Below are 15,639 nucleotides of genomic sequence, written 5' to 3' on the forward strand. Positions count from 1 at the left end.
CCAGCAGCTCCTCAGCACGATTGTCGGGTTCTGTGTGCAGCTGTAGGAAAGTACCCTCTCTTTGGTATGTTACCCCTAATTTCTGCCTGATATCTGTGTGTTTGACTGTGTTCACCGGGATCCTGCTAACCAGGACCCCAGTGATTATGCTCTTTGTCCTCTAAATGTTGTCACTGCATACTGGTAACCCAGTATTTCACCCTGAATTGGCATTCTGATCCCCCCTTATAAGTCCCTAGTATAAGATACCTAGGTACCCAGGGCATTGGGGTTCCAGGGGATCCCTATGGGCTGCAGCATTTCTTTTGCCACCCATACATGCAAAGGCTTCTACAGGACTGCCATTGCAGCGTGTGTGAAATGGTGCATGCACCCTTTCGCTGCCATTTACACTGCACCGGGTCACTTATAAGTCATCCATATTGCAGGCCTTCCAACCCTGAAGGTTGGGTGCACAGTACCTGTGTGTGAGGGCGCCCCTGCATTAGCAGAGGTGCCACCACGACCTCCAGGACCATTTCCTCAGAATTTGTGAGTGCAGGGATGCCATTTTACGCATGCACTGGACATAAGTCACCACCTATGTACAACTTCACAATGGTAACGCCGAATATGGCCATGTTTGGTATCAAACAAGTTGGAATCATACCCGAAGGCTTTTGCAAGCATTGGTTGTATGATTCCATGCATTCTGGGGGCTTCTTAGAGGACCCCCAGTAGTAACATTACAGCCTTCAGAGGTTTTCCAGGCAGTCCCAGCTGCTGCCACCTCACAGACGTTTTTGCCCTCCTGTTGCTTGAGAAGCCCGAGCCCAGGAAGACAGAACAAAGGATTTCCTTTGTTAGACAGAGAGGCCTTGGTTGTGGAAAGGGAAAGGCAGGGGTTGGGGTTAGCTTCCCCTGCTGCAGCCTCAGCCTGGCCTCTTCCAGTCTCAGTTTCCTGAGCTCCCTATCTCTGGAGTCATCACTTGGAGTTGAACCATAGGATCCCTCAGAAACTGATTCCAATATGTTTGATGTTCAAGAGTGATGTGCCAATGTTTTACATATTGCCTCAGTGCCAAGCTATCCAAAGGAGAGCATAAGTTATACAGTGGATATAATCACCCACCCCTGACGGGAGTGGTAGGTTCTGCCTGACTAGGTGTAGGAGGCTGGCCTGGCTTGTAGTGGGTACCAGAGGTGCTTACACCTTGTGCCAGGTCCAGTTATCCCTTATTAGTGTAGAAGAGGTGTTTCTAGCAGCTTAGACTGATAGAAGGTAGCTATGGCAAAGCAGCTTAGGCTGAACTAGGAGACATGTAAAGCTCCTACTATACCACTGGTGTCATATGCACAATATCGTAAGAAAACACAATACACAGAAGTACTAAAAATAAAGGTACTTTCTTTTTATGACAATATGCCAAAAGTATCTCAGTGAGTACCTTCAGTATGAGGATAAGTTATATACTCAAGATATATGTACACAAACCAAAATTAGGTAAGTACTAGCAAGAAAAGTAATGCAAACAGTGTAGAATTACAGTAGATTGCAATAGGAGCACATAGGTATAGGGGCAACACAAACCATATACTCCAAAAGTGGAATGAGAACCACAAATGGACCCCAAACCTATGTGAGCTTGTAAAGGGTCGCTGGGACTGTAAGAAAACAGTGAGGGTTAGAAAAATAGCCCACCCCAAGACCCTGAAAGGTAGGTGTAAAGTGCACCTACTACCCCCAGAGAGCACAGAAGTCATGATAGGGGGATTCTGCAGGACGAACAAACACCAGCAATGCAACAACAGTGAAGTCACAAAAAGGGGTCCCACGACGCCGGAGGACAACTCAGAAGGTTGTGCACTGCAGGATAAAGTGTCGGGGACCCAGGATTGGCTGTGCACAAAGGAAATCCTGAAAGAGTGCACAGGAGCCGGAGCAGCTGCAAATCACGTGGTACCCAGCAATGCAGTCTAGCGTGGGGAGGCAAGGACTTACCTCCACCAAATTTGGACTGAAGAGTCACTGGACTGTGGGAGTCACTTGGGCAGAGTTGCTGAGTTCCAGGGACCACGCTCGTCAGGATGAGAGGGGACCCAGAGGACCAGTGATGCAGTCTTTTGGTGCCTGCGTTAGCCGGGGGAAGATTCCGTCAACCCACAGGAGATCTCTTCAGAGCTCCTGGTGCAGGGAGGAGGCAGGCTACCTCCAGAGGATGTACCACCTGGAAACAGTTGAGAAAGCCGGCAGGATGAGGCGATACAAGGTTGCTAGTAGTTGTCTTGCTACTTTGTTGCGGTTTTGCAGGTGTCCTGAGCAGTCAGCGGTCGATCCTTTGGCAGAAGGTGAAGAGGGAGATGCAGAGGAACTCTGGTGAGCTCTTGCATATCGTTATCTGAAGAATTCCCCAAAGCAGAGACCCTAAATAGCCAGAAAAGGACGTTTGGCTACCAGGTTAGGAGGATTGGCTACCAAGAGAGGTAAGAGCCTATCAGAAGGAGCCTCTGACGTCACCTGATGGCACTGGCCACTCAGAGCAGTACAGTGTGTCTCCAACACCTCTGTTTCCAAGATTGCAGAGGTCTGAGACACACTGGAGGAGCTCTGGGCACCTCCCCTGGGAGGTGCAGGTCAGGGGAGCGGTCACTCCCCTTTCCTTTGTCCAGTTTCACACCAGGGCAGGGCTGGGGGATCCCTAAACTGGTGTAGACTGGCTTATGCAGAGATGGGCACCATCTGTGCCCATCAAAGCATTTCCAGAGGCTGGGGGAGGCTACTCCTCCCCAGCCTTCACACCTATTTGCAAAGGGAGAGGGTGTAACACCCTCTTTCAGAGGAAATCCTTTGTTCTGACTTCCTGGGCCAGGGCTGCTTGGACCCCAGGAGGGCAGAAACCTGTTTGAGGGGTTGGTAGCAGCTGCAGTGGAGACCCCGGAAAGGCAGTTTGGCAGTACCAGGGTGCTGTGCTAGAGACCCGGGGGATCATGGAATTGTCACCCCAATACTAGAATGGTATTGGGGTGACAATTCCATGATCTTAGACATATTACATGGCCATGTTCGGAGTTACCATTGTGACGCTATACATAGGTAGTGACCTATGTATAGTGCACGAGTGTAATGGTGTCCCCGCACTCACAAAGTCCGAGGAATTTGCCCTGAACAATGTGGGGGCACATTGGCTAGTGCCAGGGTGCCCACACACTAAGTATCTTTGCACCCAACCTTCACCATGTGAAGGTTAGACATATAGGTGACTGATAAGTTACTTAAGTGCAGTGGTAAATGGCTGTGAAATAACGTGGACGTTATTTCACGCAGGCTGCACTGGCAGGCCTGTGTAAGAATTGTCAGAGCTCCCTATGGGTAGCAAAAGAAATGCTGCAGCCCATAGGGATCTCCTGGAACCCCAATACCCTGGGTACCTCAGTACCATATACTAGGGAATTATATGGGTATACCAGTATGCCAATGTGAATTGGTAAATTTAGTCACTAGCCTGTTAGTGACAAAGTTAAAAGTAAAGAGAGAGCATAACCACTGAGGTTCTGGTTAGCAGAGCCTCAGTGAGACAGTTAGGCATCACACAGGGAACACATATAGGCCACAAACCTATGAGCACTGGGGTCCTCGCTAGCAGGGTCCCAGTGACACATAACAAACATACTGACATAGGGTCTTCACTATGAGAACTGGGCCCTGGCTAGCAGGATCCCAGTGATACAGCAAAAAACACCCTGACATATACTCACAAACAGGCCAAAAGTGGGGGTAACAAGGCTAGAAAGAGGCTACTTTCTCACACTAGGGCCTCGTCTCAGTCAACCAGAGAGCACTGCCTCCAACTCCTGGTAATTTAATTTGTGTTTGGTTGGGGAAGACATTGGTCCCATGTGGTTTAAACTAAGCTACTCTGTCTTTTGCGTACTTCATATCCTAAGAATTTCTTTAAATCCTCGAGGTTAGTGAAGGCTACTGGATATGTCCAGGGCTGGTCTGATATGAAAATCAATAATGTTATTCTATTGCTTACCCCAGGGTCTATTTTTTATTAAAATCAAAAAATTAATAACTTAAAAAGTACTTACCCAATATTGATGATCTTGGTCTTAAAACTTTTATAAAAATCTTGTAAATTGGTCTTGAGTTATTCTTTTGAGTGTGTCTCCTGCTTTATTGATACCATGTGAACAATAAATGCTTTACACTTCTCCAAGATTCGCCTAACTGCTCGACCAAGCTACCACAAAAATTAGAGCGGTAGGTGATCTAGTTGTTATCACTGTAAACCAATATGTGGTTGCCTGAACCCCCTGCACAGTGTGCCTAGCTTCGCACACTACATAGAGGGTCAGCCTCCTACACTCACAGTAGTGAAAAATGACTCTGTGAGCTTTTCACTACCAGGACATGTAAAACACATTAGTACATGTCCTGACTTTTACTTTCATAGCACCCTGCCCTATGAGCTACCTAGGGCCTACCTTAGGGGTGACTTGTATGTACTAAAAGGAGCATTTAAGGCTTGGCAAGTAGTGTTAAATGCCATGTTGAAGTGGCAGTGAAACTGCACACACAGGCCTTGCAATGGCAGGCCTGAGACATGGTTAAGGGGCTACTTATATGGGTGGCACAATCAGTGTTGCAGGCCCACTAGTGGCATTTAATTTACAGGCCCTGGGCACATTTAGTGCACTTTACTAGGGACTTATAGGTAAATTAAGTATGCCAATTGGGTATGAGCCAATGTTACAATGTTCAGGGGAGAGAGCACAAGCACTTTAGCACTGGTAAGTAGTGGTAAAGTGTACATAGTCCTAAAACCAGCAAAAACAGTATCAGAAAAATGGAGGGAGGCAGGCAAAAAGTGGGGGATGACCACCCTAACGCTGTCAGGTCTAACATGTGCCCCCCCCCCCCCCAGCTGAAAGTGGGGAGAGATACCCAGTCACTTGGAAAATCTGATCATTAAGGCAGATGAATCTGGAAAGACCATCAGCATTGGAGTGGTCAATCCATGGGCGATGCTCCACTGTAAGGTCCATTCCATGTAGGGAGATGGACTACCTCAACAGCTTAGGATTTTCTCCCCAAATTTGCATGAGCCATCTGAGGAGCCTGTGTCTGTCTGAACCGGGAATGTGCCACAAACAGGTCTGGTCTCAGCTTCTTCAGTGCCTAAACCACAGCAAATGCTTCTCTTTCAGCAGCCCTCCGCCTCTGTTCATGTGGAAGTACCTTCCTGCTAATGAAGGCTAATGTTTGGAACAGGCCCTCCTCATTCAGCTGTGCTAAGACCACCCTTATGCCATGCTCTGAGGCATCTGTCTGCACTATGAACTCCTTGGAGTAATCAGGGCCGCTGAGCACAGATGCTATGCACATGGCTTCCTTGAGGGAATCAAATGCTTTCTGACAAGCCTCTGTTCAGTTAACCAATATGGGCTGCTTCTTAGAAGTCAGCTCTGTTAAGTGGACAACAATGGTACCACATACCTTAACATATCTGTAAGAGCCTCTCTCACTTCAGTTTGTGTTTCAGCTGGTTGCTAGGCCATGATTGTTTCAATCCTGGCCTGGAGGGGCTGCAGCTTGCCACCACCTACCATGTGTTCCAAATACACCAAGGAACTGTGCCCACTCTGGCACTTGCTGGTCTTGATTGTCAGTCCTGCCTGTTGCAGGGCCTGAAGCACTTCTTGGAGGAGATGCAGGTGTTCCTCCCAGCTGGCACTGTAGACTGCGATGATATCTAAGTAGGCAGCACAGAAAGCCTCCATGCCAGCCAGGACCCTGTTAACCAACCGTTGGATGGTAGCAGGGGCATTCTTCAAACCAAAGGGCATCACCCAGAACTGGTAATGTCCCTCAGGGGTTGAGAACACTGACCTCTCTTTTGCTCCCTCAGTCAAGGCAATCTACCAGTACCATGATGTTAAATCAGCACCTAGCCTGTCAATTAGCTCATCAGCTTTGGGAATGGGGTGGGCTTTAGTATTGGTGATGGAATTGAGGTCTCTGTAGTCCACGGTTCTGGTTTGGGGCCGGGTGGGCAGCCTTTGGTACCAATGCCACTGGGCTGGACCAGGGACTGCTAGAGAGTTCAAGCACCCTTAAAGCTAGCACGTTGGCGATCTCCTCTTTGATGCTGGCTCTCACCGTGTCTGACAATCTGTATATTTGGTTCTTTAAAGAGAGACTCTGTATGGTGCCAATGTCATGGACCCACAGATGTATGAGTCCAGGGGTGAGTGAGAACAGTGAGGCAAGTTGTCCCAGCAACAGATAACAGTCACCTTGCTGCTCTGGGGTCAGGGAGTCAGGGAGGTTGACTCCAATGACCCATCGTTCTCTTGTGGAGAGAGGTCAGGGAGAGATTCACTCTCTTCCTCCACACCCTCATCGGACACAAGGAGCATGCTCATTTTGGAATTCTCAAAGTGAGGCTTGAGTCGGTTCACATGGAGCACCCTTAGTGGGTTCCTAGAGGTCTGGGGGTCCACTAGGTGGTCTTCTCCTTATGCTCCTTTATTTCGTATGAGCCAGTCCAACAGTCCTGAAGAGCTCTGGGCTCTACCTGCTCCATGACCCATACTTTTTAGCCAGGCTGGAATTCTACCAGATTGGCCTTCTGGGCATACCAGTGTTTCATTACCTCTTGTCTGGATGCCAATGACAGAAAGTGGGATCAGGGGAGGTTTCAGCTTTTCCCCTGACTTCCCACTGGCCTGGCAGGTGGGTCAGGACATGTATATTGTATCTGAGGCTGTCTTCATTTGGGGCCAATAGAAGTGGGCATCAATTTTGGCAAAGGTCTTGTCTTGCCCTAAATGTCCTGCCAGGGGTATGTCGTGAGCCTGGTAACACTGGGGGCCCAGCAGCACACGTGCTGTCCCAGCACCCGGAGTCTTAGGCTTGCTTTAGAGGAGATAATTCCCCCAGTAGATTAGGAGATCCCAAGAGGTTTCACCTGCTGCAGGGGTTGAGCCCTTTCACCTCAAGCCCTCAAGAGTGGGACACTCTTTCTGCGCTTCGCAAAACTCCTCCCTGGTTGACCCATCCTCAACTTGGCAGCCAGCAAGCTCAGGTAAGTCACCAAGGGCAGCAACGTCCTCCTCAGTTGGCTCAGGGGCCTCCTCCTCAAAGACCCTGCCAACCTCCACAACAGGATCTTCAGGGACATGTTTCCCATGCCCCTTGTACCATTCCTTGGCAGCTGTCTAGGCCATTTTTCCAGGCTTCAAATGCTCTTGACGCCCTCCCCGGGCAGTCATGGACCGTGTGGTACACCAACTCAGGCAATTCCATCATCTCCAAGTGAGACCTGAGCTCTACCTCCCTCCAGGTAGTGTGCTCCAGGTCATTGCCTAACAGACAATCTACAGGCATGACAGGGCTCACAGCAACTTTCAAAATACCAGAGACCCCCTCACTCAAAGGGAACCAGAGCCACCGGTAGATGGCACTCATGATTGTCGGCGACTATGTCTTGGTGGAATGTGTTCGGTAGGACCTGCTCTGCTAACACCAGAGGATACTTGACAGTTGTCATGCTGGCTACTGTGTCACGCAGAGCATCCACCCATTGCCCATTATTAGTGACCCACTGCCTATACTTGGATGTACTGGCAGCCAGGTGGGCATTTGGCACCATATCTGCATCTCCCAGGGGCACTAGGGTTACCTCTATCTGTTCCCCAGAACTATCTGGGATTATCTCCTCCCCTAGCACTACACTAGTCAACCCAGGTGTCTGGCCAGCAGTAGGGGGCTGTGCCCTCTTTGGACATTTGGAGTCGCCCTTAGAGTGACCATACTTGGAGCACTCTGCACATTGGGTTACAAATCTCCCTGTTTTAAGCCTTAACCCTTTCTTTTTAGAATCAGACTGCGACTGGGTATCACTGTTCCCTTGAGAATTATTTTGGGGGCTTTAGAGAACTCCTTATTGTAGGAGGCTGGCCTGGCTTATAGTGGGTACCTTGTAGTACTTACACCTTGTGCCAGGTCCAGTTATCCCTTATTAGTAGAGTAGAGGTGTTCTAGCAGCTCAGGCTGATAGAGGTAGCTATATACATGCAAAGGTCCTACTATACCACTTTTATCATATAGCACTATATCATAAGAAAACACAATACTCAGAGTTACTAAAAATAAAGGTACTTTATTTTAGTGACAATATGACAAACGTATCGCAGAGGATATACTCCCTTAGGAGGTAAGTAATATACACAAAATATATAGACACAAACCAAAATCAGCTAAGTAACAGTTAGAAAAGTAGTGCAAACAATGTAGAACACAATAGAATGCAATAGGGAGAAGTAGGCATAAGGGCAACACAAACCATATACTCCAAAAGTGGAATGTGAACCAAGAATGGTTCTTGCTAGCTGCAAGAGTCGCTGTTGAGGATTTTGGGTGCTGCCAGGGCCCAGGAAGGACCAGGAGGTCGCCCCTTGGAGGAGGAGACAGAGGGGGTGCTCAGCAACACAGAGAGCCCAGACAGAAGCAGGCGGCACCCGCAGAAGCACCTGAACAGGCACTTAGAAGATCAGAGGACGACGGTTGACTCAGAGCAACAAAAGAGGGTCCCACGACGTTGGAGTCCAACTCAGCGAGTTGGGAAATGCAGGACGGAGTGCTGGGGACCTGGGCTAGGCTGTGCACAAAGGAAGTCTGGCAAAAGTGCACAGAAGCCCGAGCAGCTGCAGTTCACGCAGTACATAGGATTACTGTCTGGCTTGGGAAGGCAAGGACTTACCTCTACCAGATTTGGACAGAAGGGCCACTGGACTGTCAAAGACACTTGGACCCAGCTCCTGTGTTCCAGGGACCACGCTCGTCAGGATGAGAGGGGACCCAGAGGACCGGTGATGCAGAGGTTTGGTGCCTGCTTTAGCAGGGGGAAGATTCCATCGACCCACAAGAGATTTCTTCTTGGCTTCCAGTGCAGGGTGAAGGCAGACAGCCCTCAGAGCATGCACCACCAGGAAACAGTCGAGAAAGCCGGCAGGATGAGGCGCTACAATGTTGATGGTAGTCTTCTTGCTACTTTGTTGCGGTTATTGAGGCGTCCTGGAGCAGTCAGCGGTCGATCCTTGGCAGAAGTCGAAGAGGGAAGTGCAGAGGAGTTCTGGTGAGCTCTTGCATTCGTTATCTGGTGAGATGCCCACAGGAGAGACCCTAAATAGCCCACAGAGGAGGTTTGGCTACAGAGAAAGGTAAGCACTTATCAGGAGGGGTCTCTGACGTCACCTGCTAGCACTGGCCACTCAGAGCTGTCCATTGTGCCCTCACAACTCTGCATCCAAGATGGCAGAGGTCTGGGACAAACTGGAGGAGCTCTGGGAACCTCCCCTGGGAGTGGTCACTCCCCTTTCCTTTGTCCAGTTTCACCCCAGAGCAGGGCTGGGGGGATCCCTGAACCGGTGTAGACTGGCTTATGCAAGGAGGGCACCATCTGTGCCCTTCAAAGCTTTTCCAGAGGCCAGGAGAGGCTACTCCTCCCAGGCCCTTCACACCTATTTCCAAAGGGAGAGGGTGTAACACCCTCTCTCAGAGGAAATCCTTTGTTCTGCCTTCCTGGGACCCGGCTGCCCAGGCCCCAGGGGGGCAGAAACCTGTCTGAGGGGTTGGCAGCAGCGATAACGGTAGTTTGGCGGTACCCGGGCTCTATGCTGGAAACCCGGGGATGGTTGAAATTGTCCCCCAATACCAGAATGGTATTGGGGTGACAATTCTATGATCCTAGACATGTTACATGGCCATGTTCGGAGTTACCATGGTGACGCTACATATAAGTATTGACCTATATGTAGTGCACGCGTGTAATGGTGTCCCCGCACTCACAAAGTCTGGGGAATTTGCCCTGAACAATGTGGGGGCACCTTGGCTAGTGCCAGGGTGCCCACACACTAAGTAACTTTGCGCCTAACCTTCACCAAGTGAAGGTTAGACATATAGGTGGCTTATAAGTTACTTAAGCGCAGTGTACAATGGCTGTGAAATAACGGTGGCAGTCCTGTGTAAGAATTGTCTGAGCTCCCTATGGGTGGCAAAAGAAATGCTGCAGCCCATAGGGATCTCCTGGAACCCCAATACCCTGGGTACCTAGGTACCATATACATGGGAATTATAAGGGTGTTCCAGTGTGCCAATGAGATTTGGTAAAATTAATCACTAGCCTGCAGTGACAATTTTAAAAGCAGAGAGAGCATAAACACTGAGGTCCTGGTTAGCAGAGTACATATAGGCCACAAACGTATGAGCACTGGGGTCCTGGCTAGCAGGATCCCAGTGACACATATCAAACACACTGACAACATAGGGTCTTCACTATGAGCACTGGGCCCTGGCTAGCAAGATCCCAGTGAGACAGTAAAAACACCCTGACATATACTCACAAACATGCCAAAAGTGGGGGTAACAATGCTAGAAAAAGGCTACCTTCCTACACTTATTTTTAGGTTTTTCTCCCCCCACTTTTTTCTAGGTGTCCCCCCAGATACCTTTTTGGCACTGGTGCCAGCTTAGAGGTCTGCCCCCTCAGCAAGATTCCTAGGATCAGTCAGCTTACTGTCAACTAGGTGCTAGCACAACTCTGTACAGCAAATACTAAGCATGTGGTGTCCCAGGATTAAATTGTACAACCCAAAATCCAGTCCTTCAGTGCCTTCCTGGAGTAATCAATGAAATCTACCCAGGATTTGTTGGGGAGCTTTTGACTGTCCCTGAATCTCTGGCGATACTTCTCAGGGGTCACTCCAAATTCTGCAATCACAATGGTTTTTGTGGGAGTGTACTTGGCAGATCCAGACCCTTTCTCTCATTAGTACAAGTCTCACACAAGCACAGGCAGACAAAGAGACGCAGGACAGTTTACAATGAGTTTATTGAAAAGACCACAATCTTTGATAAAATATAGGAACTGCAGTTATAAGGATGATTAGACATAGCACAATAAAAATGGTTACCATAAGAGAGAAGCAGATAAACAATCACAGCATAATGGAACAAGCATATGTCAACAAACCTCTACGGCTCAATACCTACACTTCTAGTGAGAGAATAGCAGTGGTAGCCCTTCTCTGCCCATACTAGTCCGTGGAAGGAACACACGCCCCCATACCTGAGAAACAGGGGCCTGCCTGTCTCTTCCTCAGCTGGCTGTAGAGACATAACTGAGGTCAGCAAAGTGGTGATGAAGTGGCACACTGCATAGGATGGCTCCTGTGCCTGGAATGACCTCTCGAACCTTCTTTAGCTCGCATGATATTTTTATAACAAAACGTGTTGAGTTCTGAGAAACAGGCCTGATGTGATCATGTGCCTAAGTGTCAAAGTTGGCTGCGAACTCTTGTGGTGTCAATACCATGGTCATCATGTACAGTCTTGGGCAGAGGTACACATCAAATATCATGCAAGGGAAATGATAGCAACACTTGTAGAAAAGCAGCTGATTAGAAATATAAAACATCCCCGCTAAAAGGCAGTTATGCTAAAATGAATTAAAATGAAATGAAGTATATAAGTAGGCAAAAGTCACAGGTCGCATGCCAAAGCTAAAATATGTGTGCCCAAGCAAAGCTCTGAAATGGACCCACAACTGCTGCGTGGTGGTAAAGATGGTCCAAGATGGAGAGATCCTAGAGGACTCAACACTTTGTTTAGATCCACTCAGTGGAAGGCATTAGTGTCTCCTATCTATTACTACTAAATATCAATAGCAGTGAATATTGAGAAGAAAATATCAAATCCAAATTACTGACAGGTAAGTCTATATTTTCTATACCTAGTTCCATATGCTCGTACTCATCCTCTACATATCTTAAAGGTACGTAGATGTGGAGTTAGGAATAGTCAACCTATACTTCTGTATGTTTTGTACATTTTGATATTTTGTCCCTCAATATTCAGCCCTTAATATTCTTGTATCACAATATTCTGTGGTCGATATTTAGTAATACAGCATATTTTATTGGCGAACTTCCTCTAATCAAGTATGGGCTATGAGAACACTCTGTATCTGGTTGTTAAGCAAAACATAGGTGGTTTTCAAATGATTCAGACTGCTGCAGTCAATGACATTTGTGGTCTGAGGCTTTCAGCTGGATCATAGGCTTTCACAGTTTGCTCACAAGAAGCATATAGGCCTAGATTGAAAAGGGCCTAGCGCCTCCCTGCACCACATTAGCGTAATTGTTTTTGCACTAATATGGCCCAACAAGGCCAAAATCACCACAACAGATTTACAGAGTGGCGCAATGCATGCATGAACCACCCAAACACAACCAGCTGTGAAAATTCTCCAGTGTGTGCTTCTTAAATTGGTCTGAGTGAATCAATCAACCAATCAATCAAGAGGTAGTTGTAGAGCGCTGCTTATCACCCAAGTGGGTATCCAGGTGCTTGCTGCCATTGATATTCGAAAAACCAGGTCTTGAGTCCCTTCCTGAAGTTGGTTAGTGATGGTACGATGGGTAGGTGGTGAGGTGGTGAGGGAGGGCCTTCTAGGCTTTGGCGGCCAGGTGGGAGAAGGAGAGTCCTCCTGAGCAGAATCGTCAAATGGGTGGGATTGAGGCAAGGGCGTGGTGTGCGGAGTGAAGGTTCCTGCGAGGTCGATGGCAGTGGGTTAGGCGTTTGAAGTGACATCTTTCCAGGATTGGGAGCCAGTGGAGGCCCCTCAGGTTCTGGGTGATGTAAGTTCTGTTGGGTAGGTTGAGGATCAACTTAGTGGCTGCGTTCTGGATCATCTGGAGTCTTTGCATGAGTTCAGTTGCGGTGCCTGTGTAGAGTGCATTGCCCTAGTCTAGTCGGATTGTGATGAGGGCCTGGGTCACTATCTTTCTGGTGCAGAGGAGGAGCCATTTGAAGACTTTGCAGAGCATGTGGGGAGGCTGAGGAGATGGCATTGACCTGCTCATGGACAGCTCACTGTCGAGGATGATGCTGAGGGTGTGCGTGGTCCTTAGAATGGGGTGGGTATGAGTTCCGATGGTCACCAAGAGTCGGTTCTGAGGGACGTGTGTCTGCTGAAGATCAGATTTTCTGTGTTGTCTGTGTTGAGCTTCAAGCTGATCCAGGTAGATATGTTCTTCATGCAGTTGTGGAAGTTGTTTTTTGTTCAGGTGGGGTCTGCTGAGAGCGAAAGGACGAGCTGAGTGTCGTCGGCGTATCTGATGATATTGATGTTGTGTGATCTATGTCTTCAAGAGGTGCCATGTAGATATTGAAGAGGGCTGAGCTGAGGGCCAAGCCTTGCGGGACACCACAAATGGTGGGCTTGGTTTGCGTGGTGAAGTGGGGGAGGCAGACTCTCTGGGTGCTCCCTGTCAGGAAGGACGTCATACATCTGAGTGCTTCGCCTGTGATTCCTATCTGGCATAATCGGTTGATGAGTCTGTGGTGTGAGACGGTGTTGTAAGCTGTGGAAAGGTCTAGCAGGGTCAGGGGGGCTGATTCTCCTCTGTCAAATAGGCTGAGGATGTTATCTGTTGTGGTGATAAGGGCTGTCTCAGGGTTGTTGTTGGCCCTGAAGCCTGATTGGCCTGGGTCCAGTATGTTGTTTCTCTCCAGGTGCTCGGTGAGTTGGATGTCAATTGCGTTTTCCAGTGTTGCGGCAGGAAGAGGGAGCAGAGATATTGGGCGGTAGTTGTGGAGCTCGCTGGGGTCTGCAGAGGCTTTCTTGAGGAGGGGGTCTGATCTCGGTGTGTTTCCAGGCTTCAGGGAAGGTGGCTGTAGCTAGTAAGCCACTGAGGATCGTGGCAAGTTGGTGGCTGATCTCATCCCTTCTGAGGTTGAAAAATCAGTGGGGGCAGGGGTCGGTGGGTGTTTCGGAGTGGATGGAGTTCATGAGAAAAGTTGTGTTCGGTGTACTGAGTTGCTCCTAGGTGGTGAGGGGGTGGGCGGCGGTGGTAGTCATTGGGATGAATAGGAGGTCAGAATGTTGGGGATCAAAGTTTTTATAGATGGTCTGAATTCTGTTGTGGAATTGGTTGGCTAGGGCGATGAAGAGTTCTCGAAAGGACAGGATGGATTTTTCAATGGCCAACGGGCGCATAAACTCTCTGATGATGGAGAAGAGTGCCTTTGTTTGGTTAGTGCTGTTGCGATGCGGCAGGTTAGGGCTTCCTTTTAAGTGGCTTTGATTAGGCTGTTGTAGTTGTTGAGGGCAGTTTTGAAGACATCTCAGTTGGTGAGGTCCTTGCTCATGCGCCATCTTCTTTCCAGGTGTTTGTCCCTGTGTTTGGCTGCCCTGAGTTCTGGGTTGTACCAGCTGGCATGCTTGATGGGTCTGTGGGGTTTGGGTGGTTTGATGGAGGCGGTGTGGGGGGACCAGAGAAGGTGAAGTGAGCTATGAGGTTGTCCAACCAGGTGAGATCCGAGGTGTGGCTGTACCTTATTCTTTTGCTGGAAGTAAAAATGGGTTCCAACGTGTGCCTGGCTTTGTGAATGGTGTCTGGAACCAGCTGCTTGAAGCAATGTTGTCTAGTCTTTTGAGGGGATCGGTGGAGTTGGGGTCGGAAGAGTCGTCCAGGCGAAAGTTGAGGTCTCCCAAGAAGATGTAGTGTTCGCATTCAATGGCGAGCAGGAAGATGAATTCTGTGATGGCATTGCTGAGGCCAGATTGGGGGCCCGGTAACCTGTACGCTAGGGTGTCTTTGATGGTGGTATTTTCACCGGTGCGGATCTGGAAATTCATGTGCTCCATAATCAGTGTGGTTTTGTTGTTGGTGATGATGCAGTTGATTCTTTGTGTATGATTGGAATGTCGCTCCTCGTTTGTTGGTGCGGTCGTGGTATTTCAGTTTGTATCCGGTGGGTGTTGTCGTGGAGATATTGGGGGCTGATGTGGGGGTGAACCAGATCTTTGTAATGACAGTTATGTCAGGGGTGATGGTGGAGATGGTTTCCCCGAGTTCAGTATGCATGCTTGCAGCGAGATCTGGTGCTGAGCAAGAGGTATGTTAGTTGTTCCGGGAGGTGCCAGTCGGAGTCGGTGGGGGTGGCCTGGCTGCGATAGCTGTTTGTCCTGGGGTGGAGGCATAGCAGCAGTGGGTGCAGGTGAAAGGTATGAGTTTAGAGTGTGGTGATGCAAGGTAGCAGTTGTTATTGCATCTGGGGTTCAGGACACAGAGCTCTGTGGAGGAGTATCTGTGAAAGTGCAACAGGCCAGGGTTCCTGGCACTGGGCGTGGTCCCGGAACAGAAGGACGCAGATGGGCTTGTCTTTGGAGCACCTTTGGCATGCCAGTAGCAAGCACGCTGCATGCTGTGAGGTGGGAGGGGCTGAGAGGGAGTCTGGAGGGCGGTGGGCGTGAGCATGAAAAACAGCACAAAAGACTAAACAATAATGCCAAGTGAAACAAAAATAGACTACAAAAGCTAAATTTACCAATTACTAACCTAATAACAAAGCAGACAGCTTATTGGTGCCAAATACTAGAAGTCATGGAGTGGGTGGACTGCGGGGACTGAACTGGTGGCCTTGAGGGCTGAAAGTCAGCAGCCATGAAGTGCTGGCTAGCAATAGCGGGGGAGTGGTGCAAAGACAAGAGTCAATGGGTACTGGGTTGCGTTTGTTGGGTTTATGCGTTGTATCACTAAGTCCTCAAGTTTGCTGAAAATACACTTGTTACTACAATCAGTGTTCAT

General features: G+C 48.9%; 1 pseudogene; it reads right to left on the reverse strand.

Moving 5' to 3' along the window:
* LOC138287346 (zinc finger protein 91-like) overlaps positions 1-15,639 on the reverse strand; it is a 361,147-nt pseudogene that overhangs the window by 329,660 nt on the left and 15,848 nt on the right.

This window comes from Pleurodeles waltl, chromosome 4_1 (assembly GCF_031143425.1).
Source record: "Pleurodeles waltl isolate 20211129_DDA chromosome 4_1, aPleWal1.hap1.20221129, whole genome shotgun sequence".
Classification (NCBI taxonomy): domain Eukaryota; kingdom Metazoa; phylum Chordata; class Amphibia; order Caudata; family Salamandridae; genus Pleurodeles; species Pleurodeles waltl.